The sequence below is a fragment of the Bemisia tabaci genome, chromosome 1 (assembly GCF_918797505.1).
Source record: "Bemisia tabaci chromosome 1, PGI_BMITA_v3".
Classification (NCBI taxonomy): domain Eukaryota; kingdom Metazoa; phylum Arthropoda; class Insecta; order Hemiptera; family Aleyrodidae; genus Bemisia; species Bemisia tabaci.
In genome coordinates this window covers 60,973,289-60,988,205 of record NC_092793.1, presented here as the reverse complement: position 1 = coordinate 60,988,205, position 14,917 = coordinate 60,973,289, and the positions used below count along the sequence as shown (strand labels likewise).

Sequence of the window (14,917 nt, the reverse complement as noted above, 5' to 3'; positions counted from 1 at the left end):
CTTTTATTTTCGAAAATACGAATAAGGAAAGTTTAAGAGTGGTTCCATTGGTATTTTCGTGAAATTTTCTTTCAGAGTTAGAGCCAACCCTCCAAAATAATGTGACAAAATAAACATAAAGATTTGAAGGTTTAGCTAAAAACTTCATGTTCGACCTCTTCTGGTAGCTCGTTACACTGTGCGGTGATTCATATCGCATCTTTCCTTCTTTGCAAGTCCGTCGAGTACATGTTTAGTTAAGCATTCATGCAAATAATAAATAAACCGCACTACGGTATTTCAGTGCGCGTCTGCTGCATGGCCCAATGGCCCATTGAGGCGGCATTAAAATAAAATGCAAAGCTCCGAAAATGGAGAAATAAACGCTGATAAATATTGCCATCAGTCATCCCGATGTCTTGGCACAGCCAAACAACCGCCTCGCGACCCGCAACGCGCAGCACAGTGGAACGAGTCTCCGGGAGAAGTTGGACATTAAATTTTTGACAAAAATTGCAAATTTTGGTGTTTATTTCGTCACATTTTAAATTTCAAGGGGGTGCTTCTAGTGGAATATTCCACGAGAAAACCACTGAAACCACTTTCAGAACCTCAAAATCGTGTGTGAACGGAATTAAAAGTTTTTACAGTTTCCAAAATTTTGTCCGAGCTCTCCCACTGACTCGATCCACCGTGCGCCGTTGGTGTTTATGCTCTTGCCATGCCAGAGCGATGGGCAGAAGCGGGAGGGGGGTTGGACAGCCGCTTTCGCCCCGATGACAGTCTGACAGAAACGAATTTTGTTTACCGAAACACTCGATATAACTGCTCCGTATTTACATACATTCTTATTTCTCGAAAGGCCCGGCTCACGAAATAGCGAGAAGCGAAAGTAAACAAGCTCTATTTCAATCATCCGCGTGTCAACTCCTCAGCCGGTTCGCAATCCTCGCGAGCGATTTGCACGAGTTTTTTCCGAGGCAGACAACAGTTTTAGGCGTCCGGTAATGGGGAAAAAATCGGAGCAAAACTGACAGGTTTTTAAACGGAAAGTATGAATGTGCAAGGAGAGAGATTAAACGAGCAAAGGAAGAAAAAGAGGATTCAACAGCGCAGCAATGGGTCCTATAAATAAAAATGTAGAGGTCATTCTCAAAGAGGCACTGCGGGCTAATCGTTGAGAAATTGATGGACAAAGCTTTAGACAAAGAAGACAACAGGGATTTGGAGGGATCCTATTAGTGAAAGCGGGTAGTTGCAACAGAGAAATGAGGTACGTAATAGGCTAACAACGGCAACCATATCGAGAGATCCTTCAGTTAGTCCCTCATTTACCCCCTTAGTCTAGAGAACCACTCATTTCAACCGACTGGATAGCTCCATACTCCCTAAGTGTTCCTTGTCTATCAATCTCAACGATCAGCACTAGACTTGGAAACAAGTCGATTTAAACTGCGTGTTCGGCTATTACAGAATTCCTATGTCTGACGCAGATTTGTTTTAAGAATGACCAATTCAATTTGATTGAGTTGTGTAGAATTTTGTGGAAATAAACTTCCGGTAGGCGAGAAAAATGCAAAAACCCTCGAATGGGCAAGTAGGTTTTTTCTTGTGCAAAAAATTAGAATAATTATGCATGTTTTTTAAAATATGCAAGGTATGGCTAAGTTCGTCTTTATTTTCCTAAATAATGCTGGTTTGAGACATCGCGATGAGGATGTGACGTTACGCTTAAATCTACCCAATTTGACAGATCAAACTACTGAAACTCATCGCATTTTTGGAGCAGACTTCACACGATTTCACGAATTTGAAACTCGCTAATATTTTCCTAAGAATAAATACAGTTCGGGCAGCTCCACTGGAAAATGTTGACTCTATTGAGACTCATTTTGAAGCTTCCATGGAGTGAATTTCTGAAACTAATGACTGAATGAGCATTTCGCGGAAAATTTGAAAAAGCGTGTTACAAACTATACAGATTGCGCGCTGAGGAGTGGATTTCACACTTTTTTGATGTGCACAGCGTGATTATCGACAAAATTTACCTTCAAACGCACTGAAAAAAAAAGAAAAAAAAAAAAACATCGGATCTAGAGCCCAGACTCTTAAAAACATCGACACGAAAAAATACTCTTGATTCAATCAGATTTAAGCTTAAATCAAGAACCCAGCCTCTTAATTTGAGCTGATTTCCTTTTCATATAAGCTTATATCTGATTGAATCAGGAGTCCTTTTTCTTGTCAATGTTTTCAAAGATCTGGACTCAGATCCAATGTGTTTTATTTTTCCAGAGAGCTGTAATCAGCTAACTATCTCTTGCTTGCAACAGACCCCATTTCACTCACTGAATTGTGAAGGAATTCTCTGATTTTTGATTTTCTGGTTTGGAAGACTTGAAAATACAACTGCGGGGCAGAGAGATTTAAATCCAGAAGCGAGAGGGAATTTCTGTGACAAGCCAACACGCTGAAACCGCGGCGAGCGATCGATAAAACAATTCGACTTCATCAAGAACTCCCACTCGGCGACTGCATCACTGCGAAAGGACGGCTCAGTGACTCACGGGCAGACCCATCCGAGTCTAAATTACTCAAGAGCTCTAGATTGGCTCCGGGTCTGGTACAATATTTAACACTAAGCCACCCTGATCACTTCCGATACCCTAGCAAAAAGTGACTTCATTTAAGCCGAATGTTCGATGGACCAATAGACAAGGTACGAATTTAAGCATTCTAATACATGTGTCTTGACCAGAATTTCACGTAGAACACGATTCGCACAACGAAAATTACCGAAATCACCTCGTTATGAAGATATTTAATGATTTTTGATGCGTGAGTTCAAACCGCCCGCTCAAAACTCAATGCTCTACGTGACTCACATCGCGCGCTAAACGTTATCATGATAGTCTCTGCGATATAAAAATCTGGCAACCTTAATCTTGACGCTTTAGCTCAGCTATCGCAAGTTGTTTATAGTTTGAACAGCACATGGTGGGAAATGAACATCGCTTGATTGAGAAGTTTGCTGAAACCGTTCTAGTGCACGATTTGACTCACGTAGAGCTTTGAGTTTCTTGTGAGCGGGCAGTTCAAACTCCTCGTAACCAATGTGAAATATAAACGTTAATATCTTCGTTAGGAGTTGAGTTCGGTAATTTTCGTTGCGCGAATCGTGTTCTACGTAAAATTTTGGTCAAGAAACATGCATTAAAATGCTTCAATTCGTACCTTGTCTATTGGTCCATTGCCAAAAAGGAGATTCCCTGTTAAATCAAGAGGATAAAAGCTAATGTCGAAAAGAAATTTACATTTATACATACAGGAAAATTGCAGGTGTCAGGGAAAAACCTGCTTCATTCGAGCACATTCACTCTTAGCTTTAGAGGAAGTTGTCTTTACGGCAAATTCAAAAATATTTCTGCGTGATTTATAGCACGTATCGCCTCTCCAGTGTAAAAAGTATAAGCTGACGCCCTTTCTTACACATTTATGGGAATGAATTATTGAATAGGTATTTGGAGGAGGGTGCGGTGCTATTTCGAACCGGATAGAAACTCAAGAAACCTGATTTAGCACGACATTATGACGAAAAAACGGATTTGGTGTGGTCATGTTCAGAGAATGGCAGGAGACTGGTTGCCAGAGAGGGTCCTTGATTGGGTTCCTCCTGGGAGAATGCACAGCCTGATACATCGTTAAGTTTTCCAATTTTCGTGATGAATAAACATGTTGTAACTGTTCGTGAGGACATAAACATGTTCTGACTGATGACTAAAATTACGGAGTTCTGGGGGTTTCAACTAGAAGAGAATAAAGATGAATAAAGAGGAAGAGAGAAAAAAAAGGGATACCTGATATAATTTCAGGTAATTCTTGAGAAGAATTACGAGCAAGACGGATAAATGATAGAACCTAACATCTAAAGCAAATGTTAGTATTTTAGCAGTCTCATCATAGCACAGTTTATAATCTCAATAAGGAACTCGCAGAAAGGCAAAAATGTTTAAATAATCAGTGGCGAGGCGAGAATGATCGATTATCGGTACTTCCCCATTAGAAGCTATGGTGAGGAATCGATTAATAGGTTCTTGGTTGCGAACACCCAGTCTATTGATCCTTTCCAATAGGTTTCAATGACCGATCAATTGACATATCGCAAAGCATGCCACGCCACTGTGAATAATCAACTTACCATAAGGAAATCAGTTTTTCCTCCTTCGGCGCACTTGATTCCCTATTCGAAACTTTTCGAGCCCAGTCACTTTCCCCGCACACATCATCGTCTGCAACAAATAAAATTAGAAAGTTAATGGAGTTGCCGTGCGGAGAGAATTGTCACTTTCATTTGCTATAATAATTGACCCACAAGGAAAGAACATCAAGCACCACAATACATGATTCGTTCGTCAAAATTACACGGTAGACATGGGAAATGTCCCGTTCTCGGGAAAAAAGACCTACGTCCCTTAGGAAGCGTTCGTAAATTACGTAACACACATTTCCGCCGTTTTCTAACCCCCTCCCCTTGTAACGCTTCTGTGGCGTAAATTCCTATACTTTAACACGTAAAACCAAATAGATCACGTTCTACTAAACTCCCCCTTCCCCCCTGAAAGCGTTACGTAATTTATGGACGGCCCCCCGGTGCACAGGAACAAAACATTTATTCATTAAAACCCGATCATATAGGAGCGTTCTTCAAACACTTGAAGACAAGAGAGGTCGAAAATGTCAAACTGAACCACTTATTAGTACTCTGAGATTCAAAACACACAGTTTTAGGGAAGTGATAGTAGCGGCGCAAATCTGTCAGATACAGAATACTAGGCTCTCAGATTAGTAAAACATATTTGCTTTTTGTGTTGATAAATAGACTAAAGTATCTTTTTCAGGCACTTGCGGGAGTTTTCCGTCGAAATCTCAGAATCCGACTTCTCGACCTAATAGACCTAATCCAGTCGACAAAACTCGCTGCACTGAAAAGTTTGCCGTGTTGAACTAAGGTCCCTTTTTGCATGGGCGGTCAAATAAATTTATTAATTTATTTTTTACTTTATGTTTTTTTTGTGGAGCTAGGGCGATATCGTCATAGCAAGAGCAGGTCAACTCGGATGACTCAAAGACAAAAGCGAAATTGCAGGAATTGATTGAAAGGCGATTAATCTTGTTGGAAAAAAGGGCTGTAATGTATTAAGAGTGACGATGTTCCAGTCGCCGTCGCTGCGGAGGGTGGAAGGAGTGTGTCAACCCGCAGGTCCTCGGCAAATTTTTATTGATGACTCCTTTTCGTTTCGGCACTGACAGCCGGCCTATTGAGTTCGTGTCGCCGACTTGATTGACGTCTATGGGTTAGCAAAATAGGTTAACAGGGTGGAAAAGCGCCCCCTCCTCCCCTCACTGGTAATATTTTTAATCGCTCCAGCATACAAACAGACCGTGTGGTAAACGCAACAGGAAGTTCAAAATCATTCAGTGAGCATAAACTGAGCGTGCGATCATTACTGTAACACATAATTTTCAACATCTTCGGTTGATTCGAAAGAATCAGAATGTGAGGAAACCATGGTGACAAGTTTATTTTTTGGACATAGGTATCCAATCTGCTATCATCGCCTCATTAGGGTATCCCATTTCATAAGTGATACTCTTTAAGAGAAAAAGTGTTTGTATGCAATGTTAGAGCTAGTTGATCAATGAACTAAACATGTTCCGTATATAACTAGTAAAGTAAAACTCACGCATCACAGTGCTACAAACAAATACAAAACAATTTGCATCCTATCGATATTTGAAAGATCCGTAATTTGGGGGCTATGAACTGTCCAATAAAGCCTCAGGTAAATCAGCCAATCACAGATGGATCACGCTGTATTCATACTCTCCGTATTTGTATCACTTACCCCACGATCTGATTTTCAATTGGTGAAATTTCGTTAGGACAAAACGATGCAATGCGGTCAGACAATTGCTGAGAAATACGTGGTTGTTTCCCAAGATATGATATCAAACGCTTTCACAGGATACCTCTACAGTATAAAATAGCATACAAACATAAAACTGATGATGTGATCCTTCTCCCGTCGTATACGAATTGGTAATAGATTGCCGAAGTCAGAGTTGCCACAAAATTGAGAAAATGAAATCCCCTGACATTTTCCTGATTATCTTGACACCTTTGAGTGAAATTCCCAGACAATTGATGATACAAATAATGGTTAAAAAGAAATAATTTGAGAAAGTATTCACGTAAAATGCGTTGTTCCAGGCGTCAAGTCTATTGTAGGAAGGAAATAAAGGTGAATTAAAAATTGTTCACTGACACTCACATTATTTCCCTCACATTTTCAGGTTTTCTCTGACTTTTCAAAAATTCCTTGATATTTCCAGGTTTCCCCTGACCGTGGCAACCCTGCTATGCATCGCTGATTCAGCGGAGTAAGCTCGGGGAATTTTTCAGGACTTCGCAACGCGCACAGTGGATCGAGTCAATAGGAGAGGTCGGACAAAATTTGGAAACTTTAAAGGCTTGTTAAGTGTTAATACAAACTTAGAGGTTCCAAAATTTATTGGTTTCTCGTGAGATTTTCGTCTAGGAGCACTCCTGAAAATTAAAAATCTGACGAAATAAACGTCAAAATTTGCAGTTTCCGTCAAAAAGTTTTGTCGGACCTCTCTGATTGATTCGATCCACTGTGCGGCGGCGCCCGCTTCTCAAGCTCAAGCAGGTGTCGGCGTCGAGAATCGGAGACCTGATACACGGTCATAAAATTCGCATGAAATCGAATGAACGCCTCCTTCAGACTCCATTTAAATTCACCCGCGACTCGACTGCGGCGACAGAGAGCGACGCTCGACTGTGGAAGAACCGTTGCGTGGGAGTGGAATAAAAAGCTCAACCCCCCCCCCCCCACCCATCCTCCTACCCCCTCACCTCGGCCGCCGACCGCGTCTCCGTTTTGATTTACGATCCGCCACTTTATAAATCACACTCTTATGCGACGCCGTTTACGGGGAAAATATGGGTGCATTATTGCGCCGCGCGCCGCCGCCATCATCCGAAGATTGAATAATTCGCTCCGGAGCGGGCGATTGTGAAAACGCTTCGCCGACGATTTTCCGACCCCCCTCCCTTCCTCACACCCGATGTTCGGCCGGGAAAATGCCCCCCCCCCCTTCTTCGTCGGTTTTTTCTTTTTAGCAGGCTTCAGTTTTATATGTGCCGATTTTTTTCTTTGTAACGATGCGCTCTGTCACTGGAAATTGCTGTCGCAGGGGATCGGGGTTTCCATGCCTCGGAAAATGGGGGTAGGGGACTTGCTCACATGTGACGGAGCCGCGGGGAGGGTGGAGGATAAATAAAACATTTGGTTGCACATGAGGCAAAAATGAAATTGAGTGGTTTTTCCCCCTCGCTCCACTACCGGTGAGGAATGAAACGGTGACGGTAGAGAATTCATACACATCGTGCTACAGGGAAGAACACGGTTACTCTCCTGAGACCTGACGGTTTCGGAATTTTTCCAGCGGTCCTCTAGCGGAGGAGGCAAGAAAATCAATCCTGGAAATTTCTAGCGTTTCTTCGCAAGGCGCACGTAAAAAGAGGGAGGAATAAATTCTAGCTAACTCTCTTTTAGCTCGCCAAATCGGAGCCCGGATTTAGAGAAATGAACGTATTTCTGCCCACCGGAACCAGAGACAGGTGGGAAAGAAGGGGTGTGCTCGTCAGCCAAAGGTCGTGAGAACGGATAGGAATAATTGAGCGCCTGTGACGTCAGCGGCGACGAAGCCGCCACCGCGATTGCCCGTGGGCATCTCTAGACCGCATGAGCCCTGTCCATAACGCTATTAGCCCATACCCACGGCTCATGAATGTCGCGTACAGAAGGCACTTGGATCCGTTTGGTAGAATGTAAAATCCCACTTTGCTATTTCCCCAATGGGAATCACGTCCACTTTTACACGCACGGAAAAAACGATATAGTGCTGAGCACTAACTGTTAAAATCAACTGGAGCCAGCTAGTACGACAGTAGCGCTCTAAAACTTTAGGGTCCAGCCCTACAGACTGTGCGTCTCAGCAGTACTGTAAAAATCAGCTGCCTCCATTTGATCTAAACAGTTATTGCTCAGCACTAAACCGTTTTTTTCCGTGACAGTTACGTATCCAGCTTTTTTAGAGCTCGTCTATAGTTCTGTTTAGCAGTACGTCCAATTATCGGTAATAGCGTGCTTTAAAAGATTCTGACACGTCTATGGACGTGACCATAGATGATACACAGTGCCCGCGGAGTATTCATGAGTGGTTAAACATGGTAGTTGATTGGTTGATCATGGTATATCATCTTCGGTATCGCAACCTGGTGGAGAATTCATTGAATCGTCTCCGCTGCCCGCAAGAGAACACGAGCTGGATAACCAGGCTCGGGCTCGACGACATAGATTGGGGCTGCGACGGGGTGCGGACACGAAGCACGATTGGAATGTTTGAGACGACAAAGGCAGTCGATAAATCTGACAGTGTGACCCCCATCAAAAAAGTCAAGAGTCAAGTGCAAGTGAGTTATAGTCAGCGTTCAAGGTGGCGGGAGCACTCAATTATTTACGGACTCAAGGAACAGACACCCGCTTGCCCATTGATCAAAATCATACAGAATAATTTATGTTCCGTTCCGAACTTCGAGGGGCACAAAATATATATTTCGGCCGGGAGACGACCTCTTTATCCTCGCCAACGCTTACTCGCCTATTATCTTCAATTAGAAACGTTTCCTTCGATTCTTTTATTCTCTGCACGGAAAAAACAAGATTAGTGCTGGGCACTACTGGCCGTTTAGAGGTGAGCAGTTGAGGGCTGGCGTCTATGCGCTGTACAGCTCAACACAGGAAGGCAGTAGAGGTGGGCACTGAACACTAGTAGTGCCAATCAGATGCCGCGAGACGCAGTTGCGCTTAACAGGTGTTAAATCACTCACAGATTCTACACGGAGAAAAAAACCTCGTGCGTGGGACCCGAAGTTTAGGTCATATGGATCTCTGAAGTTTTCGGATTGAGCATCTGAACACTTTAGGTCTAGCTGCCGAGGTTCGGATCACACATCTGAAACTTCAGTTCTTACATCTGAAGTACTTCAGACGTGAGAACCGAGGTTTTTCGGAGGTGAAAACCGAAGTACTTCAGATGTAAGAACTGAAGTTTCGGATGTGTGATCCGAACCTCAGCAGCTGGACCCGAAGTGTTCAGATGCTCAATCTGAAAACTTCAGAGATCCATATGACCTAAACTTCGGGTCCCACGCACGAAGTTTTTCTCTCCGTGTACAAGCTGCCATAGCTCGGTGGTAACGTACTCTACCATTAGCGCGACCCGAGCTCAATCTTAGGCGGAGGCGTTTCACTTTTTACGCTCGCCAAAATCACTTTAGGGTTGGACAGTGGACACAACTATTTCCTTAGTGACCCAGCCTCGAACTGTTCAGTGTCCAGCACTACTCGGAGTAGGTGGCTCCATTTGATCTAAACCAGTTTAGTGCCTAGCTCTACAGTGTAGGGCCCACCGCTACAGCCGTTTTTTCCGTGTGTTATTCTTTTAGATGTAAGATCTAAACAACATCGTGACGAGAGAAGAGACAGAAGAAGGTTGTTCAGTAGTGCTGATTTCTTGCAAGCATTCGGGAAAAGTCAAGACTGCACTTAGTTCGAATGGATTATCCCTGCTTTTTTAGCCCGATGTTAACTAAAGAAAAAGGGGAGTTTAAATTTGCGTATAAATCGCTACGTTTAAAGGCGCACCGTCGAGAAGGCAACATGTCTAAAGGTATTTTTCCCACTGCATTTGCAGCAATTTACTTTCCGTGCAGTCGTGCATTAATGACGGTTGCTTAGACCATGAATTGGACGGATTCCCGCCAAACAGAAGTATGTGGATTAAGACATGAGACCTGAGACCCATTAGAATATACGCATGACAGGGCTCACGTTAATGCAGATAAAATTTCGTTTGGCAGAAACACGTCCAAATGCGACAAAGGGGTCGGGCGGATGAGTGTGAACATACCGACCGCCGCGGGATGGATGTTTTTGGACGCCATCTTGGCTTTCTCGGCGATGAGAATTCAAAGAGGCCCCATATGGTTTTTTTGTGAGATTATAGAGGTTTTTTGTGAGGATTCTGCAACCTTGAATGAGCATCGGGTTAGGGTAAGTTCACATCCATGCTCCAGACTTTCAAATTTTTAGGGATTAAGTAAGGCCGAGCAGAGTCCGCCCCATATGGTTTATGTGATATACAGCACTAGGAAAAAAAACACATTGGATCTAGAGTCCCGACTCTTAAAAACATCGACAAGAAAAAATACTCTTGATTCAATCGGATTTAAGCTTAAATCAAGAACCCAGCCTCTTAATTTGGGCGGATTTACTTTGGATTTCAGAAGAACAATAAAAAATGTGCATGTAAAGTCTTCACGGCAACATTTCTTCTTTTGAGTCTCGTTCACATTATTGCGGAGACGTATCATCAGAATTCGTCACGAAGATTTATTTTCAACTTAGTAGTATTGAGTTGCACTCAAAGCTCTTAGCAGTTTTCATTTTTATGATTCTGTATTGAAGGCCCTTTCGTTGGGAAAGAAACTGATCGATGAGTAACTACACTGGAAAAAAAAAAAACATTGGATCTGGAGTCCAGACTCTTGAAAACATCGACAAGAAAAAATACTATTGATTCAATCAGATTTATGCTTAAATCAAAAGGAAATCCGCTCAAATTAAGAGGCTTGGTTCTTGATTAAAGTTTAAATCTGATTGAATCAAAGAGTATTTTTTCTTGTCGATGTTTTTAAGAGTCTGGACTCTAGATCCAATGTGTTTTTTTTTCCAATGTATGAATAAAATACGGCAAACAAATCGAAATCATTCAATACGTAGAGTAAGTCCCTCGTTTGTCTTTTCTGGAGAATGCATGAGCCGAACCGATCTATGGTAAGGCGCTGTGATACAACTATTCGTACTCGTCGGATGTCCGTGGTGCATAGACCCATTATTGAAGGCGCTTTGGTCTCGCTCGGACACTCGCAGCGGTGTGGCGTCGCGGGCCGTGTGAAGAAGCTTCCTTCGAAACTGCATAGGAGTGTTTACATGTTATATTTTTTTTTTTTTTTTTCTGTAACTATGACGAACGAAGAAAGGGAATAGGCACCAAATAAGTGTGACTAACTGAAAAAAAAATTATCTTCAGAGTCAAGCGTTCGAAAATCTAATTCAATCGAACTATTTGGGTTGTCCACACAGTGAAAAAAAATGTGCTTGGCTCAAGCATGATAATTCTTGAATTTGCTTCAAAGAAATTTTTTTATCTTGAATTAAGATGAATTTATCTTGATACAATAAAAACAATGCTTGGGTTAAGCAAAAAGTAGTTTATATCAAGCAAAACAATTCATAATTTAAGAGAAAAAACTTCTTGGCGGCGAATTTAAGATTCTTATTTTTTCAGTGCACGAAAATCCAGCTCGTGCGATAAGACGACCGATTGTATTATTTAAATACCCGTATCAGCTGCGTTTAATCGAAGATAAGTTCCATCCCGCTCAAACAAACCGAGCAGTTTCATCAAATTGGAAAACCAAACGTTCAGCTCATGCGATCGCATTTATTTTGGGGGAAAGAGAAGACCATTAAAATTGCAGTATACATCGAGGGGTCTAAAATGTTTGCCTCCGGAGAGCGTTGTTTTCAACGTCTTCTCGAAATGATCAACATCCTGAAGCGCATCGGGGCCACAATTCGTATTTACCGCGCCGATATTCGTCTCTGTGCTTCTTGTCACATATTATAAATTGAGGAGCCTTCCGAAAAAAGGGCTCATAGCAAAAAATCGCGTATGAGAATAATGCATCTTAAGTTTCCATCATTACTTTCCGGTCACTGATGATAACTTACGTCGCAGCTTGACCTCCTGATTTCGAACACGAGTCACAGTCGGTGGCCATAGAATAAAGATGGAAACTCCAAATGCATTTTTCCCTAACGTGACTTTCTGCTATGTGCCCTTTTTTAGGAAAGCTCCTCAATTGCAGAGGAAGATGGTGATTAAATTTCCGGCTTTGATCATTTTTGTTCTTACAAGCCTTGCTATTGCTGCACTGAGCCGGGTCTGTTTACTTAGCAATTATTCTCAAAATATTAGAGAATCGACCGCTCCATTTTTCGTTTTTTAGTGTATTTTCGGAAGGAAATACACTATTTTCCAGTTGAATATGAGATAGAGTTTATTTCGAAACGTCCGGGTTTTTTGTATGAAATCTGTTGTAGGTTACTGAAGCGAAGTTTGATCACGCTATTGTTTCAATATACAGAGAATAAAACCACCAACATTAATCATATACTAAACATCAAAATAATTGTAATCTTACACAAAGAATGAATCAAATTGAGGAACTCAAAATTGAAATGAAGACTAATCAAAAGAAGAGAGAGGATGGCAGACTAGAGAGAGAAAGAAAATGAAAATTTCAGTATGGTTATGTTAATTTGTTTCCGTTTGAATCAAGAGTTCGATATTATAGACTGTATTCGATAGTGGTTCGATGAATCGTTTGATTCAAAACAATACACTGGAAAAAAAGTAGCTTGGATCTGGAGTCCAGGCTCTTAAACACATTGACAAGAAAAAATACTATTGATTTAATCGGATTTTTTGCTTGAATCAAAAGGAAATCCATCTAAATCAACAGGCTCGGCTCCTCGATTCAAGGAAAACTCAGATTGAATCAAGAGTATTTTTTCTTGTCAATGTTATTAGGACTCTGGATCCAAGTGACTTTTTTTTTCCAGTGTAGAGCAAAACAACCTCAAAAAAAAATTTAGGATTTAGGTTGGAAAAGTTGAAAATGAGAAAATTCCCAAAACTGTCACTTTTTATTGGTGCAGCATTCGGTGCTCAAAAGAATACAAAATCTATCACAAAAGATCCATTCCCTCAGATTTTTGGATTGACTTCTAAGGCTATGTTTAAATGTTGAAACAATCGATGTCGATACCATCTCACTTGCTTGACGTATCGAATACGATCCAATGGCGTGGCGTGCTTTGCGATAAATCGATTGCTTTGCCATTTAAACCTACGAAAAAGGATCGATAAACAGGGTGTTCGCAGCGAACACCTAAATAATCGATTCTTTACCATAGCTTCCAATGGCGAGATATCGACAATCGATCATTCCCGCCACGCCACTGATCTATATCGAATGACGTAGTCACTAAATCATTCCATTTTTATCCATGAAAGACGAATTGCGACCACGGTGCGGAGCTAGCTCATAACGCGGCCGAAGCGTTGTCACTTGAATATGCAAATCGTCTCACGGCAGCCCGAGTCGGCGGCACGTTTTGGACATAACTTGCATCTCAATACAACTCCCCCCCCCCCCTCTGGCATTGGGGAGAGAATTTTCCGGGCATCTCTCGCCGAGGAGTTATTGCCATTTCCAGCTTGCTCGCAGCATAACGTCGGGTAGATATCACGTGTCAATACAGCGGGCTGACCGTTGAAATCGGTAGACAAAGCTATAGACGTTATAGCCTTGTCGTCTTCTTTAAACGACAAGGATACATAAGGATATTAGGATCTTATAGGTGGAATCGGTTGGTTCCAATGAACAAAGAAGGTAGGTAGTTGAGTAACTAACGACAACACATAGGAGACCCGATCACTGGGAAAAACAACCGCTTGGATCTTGAGTCCAGACTCTTAAAAACATTGACAAGAAAAAATACTCTTGATTCAATCGGATTTTTGCTTAAATCAAGAACCAAGCCTCTTAATTTGAGCGGATTTCCTTTTGATTTAAGCAAAAATCCGATTGAATCAAGAGTATTTTTTCTTGTCACTGTTTTCAAGTGTCTGGACTCTAGATCCAAGCAACTTTTTTTCCCAGTGATAGTTAGTCCATCATTTTCTCCCTTAGTCTACAGGAACCAACCATTTAAACCAATAAGATCGCTCCATACTCCCTATGTCGGCGTTGTCTATAGCTTTGTCTATCAATTTTAACAATCAGCCCACAGGGTGTATCAGAAATGACCAAAGGGCAAGCGTTGATAGGAAGAAGGGTGAGAAAAGAGAAAAGATGAAACACCCAAAAAAATCATCTTTTCACGCAGAACGCATAGAATTCAACAGAAACGTAACCAGAGAGAAACAACACGAAAGTTTGGTTTTAATGGGAAGTAAAACACAAAATAACCCTAGCCTCCACAACACAACAATGTCAATCAACAATCAATTTCTCTTGACAATGTTAAGAGAAAATTCCAGCTAGTTTTCTTGAAGAAAGTTAATGAAGAACGAGTGTGATTACCGACGTCGTAATCGGAGGAATGCATTTTCGCTGTCTTTCACTGCATAAATGTATTGTTTCCTGCGATAAATTCACCGCGAACTGAACCAAAATCAGCACAAACTTTGTGTTGGTTTGTGTTTCACTTCCTATCTTGACTAAACGTAAAAACATAGCACACAATGGGCGAGATTCCACAAATACCAACAATTTGCACTGATCGTATGATCGGTATTAAATTTCCGCAAGGAAGACAGTCAAACTGAACGCATACCAACACTTCAGTTTCGTATATAAGTGTCACATTGCACTTTATAGGGAACATTCTTTGGGAGCCCCATTAGACTTGAGCAGACTTCAGGTTTTGGCTAGCGGAGAGTTAGGACTGTCAATGATCAACATTCTCCATTCCTCACTTGTGTTAATTTAGGAAACAATCAATACGTTTGTCACGTTTCTGCGCGTGATTTTGTGGAATCAGTCAAAAATCAGGATCGTTTATCCTGATTTGTAGGTGTGGTGCTTAATTTTTGCCTGTGTTATTCATGAAGGCCAATAATTTCCTCAACTGATAGTTTCGCTCCTCTTTTAAAA

General features: G+C 41.6%; 1 protein-coding gene across 3 annotated transcripts in view; it reads right to left on the bottom strand.

The window, feature by feature from the left end:
• Positions 1 to 14,917, bottom strand: part of Shaw (Shaker cognate w) — a 449,043-nt gene that overhangs the window by 232,044 nt on the left and 202,082 nt on the right. For all 3 annotated transcript variants that reach the window (XM_019049483.2, XM_019049482.2, XM_019049484.2), the window contains exon 2: positions 4,178 to 4,268. The gene's annotated coding sequence lies outside the window, so the exon portion shown is untranslated. The remainder of the gene's footprint in view (positions 1 to 4,177; positions 4,269 to 14,917) is intronic.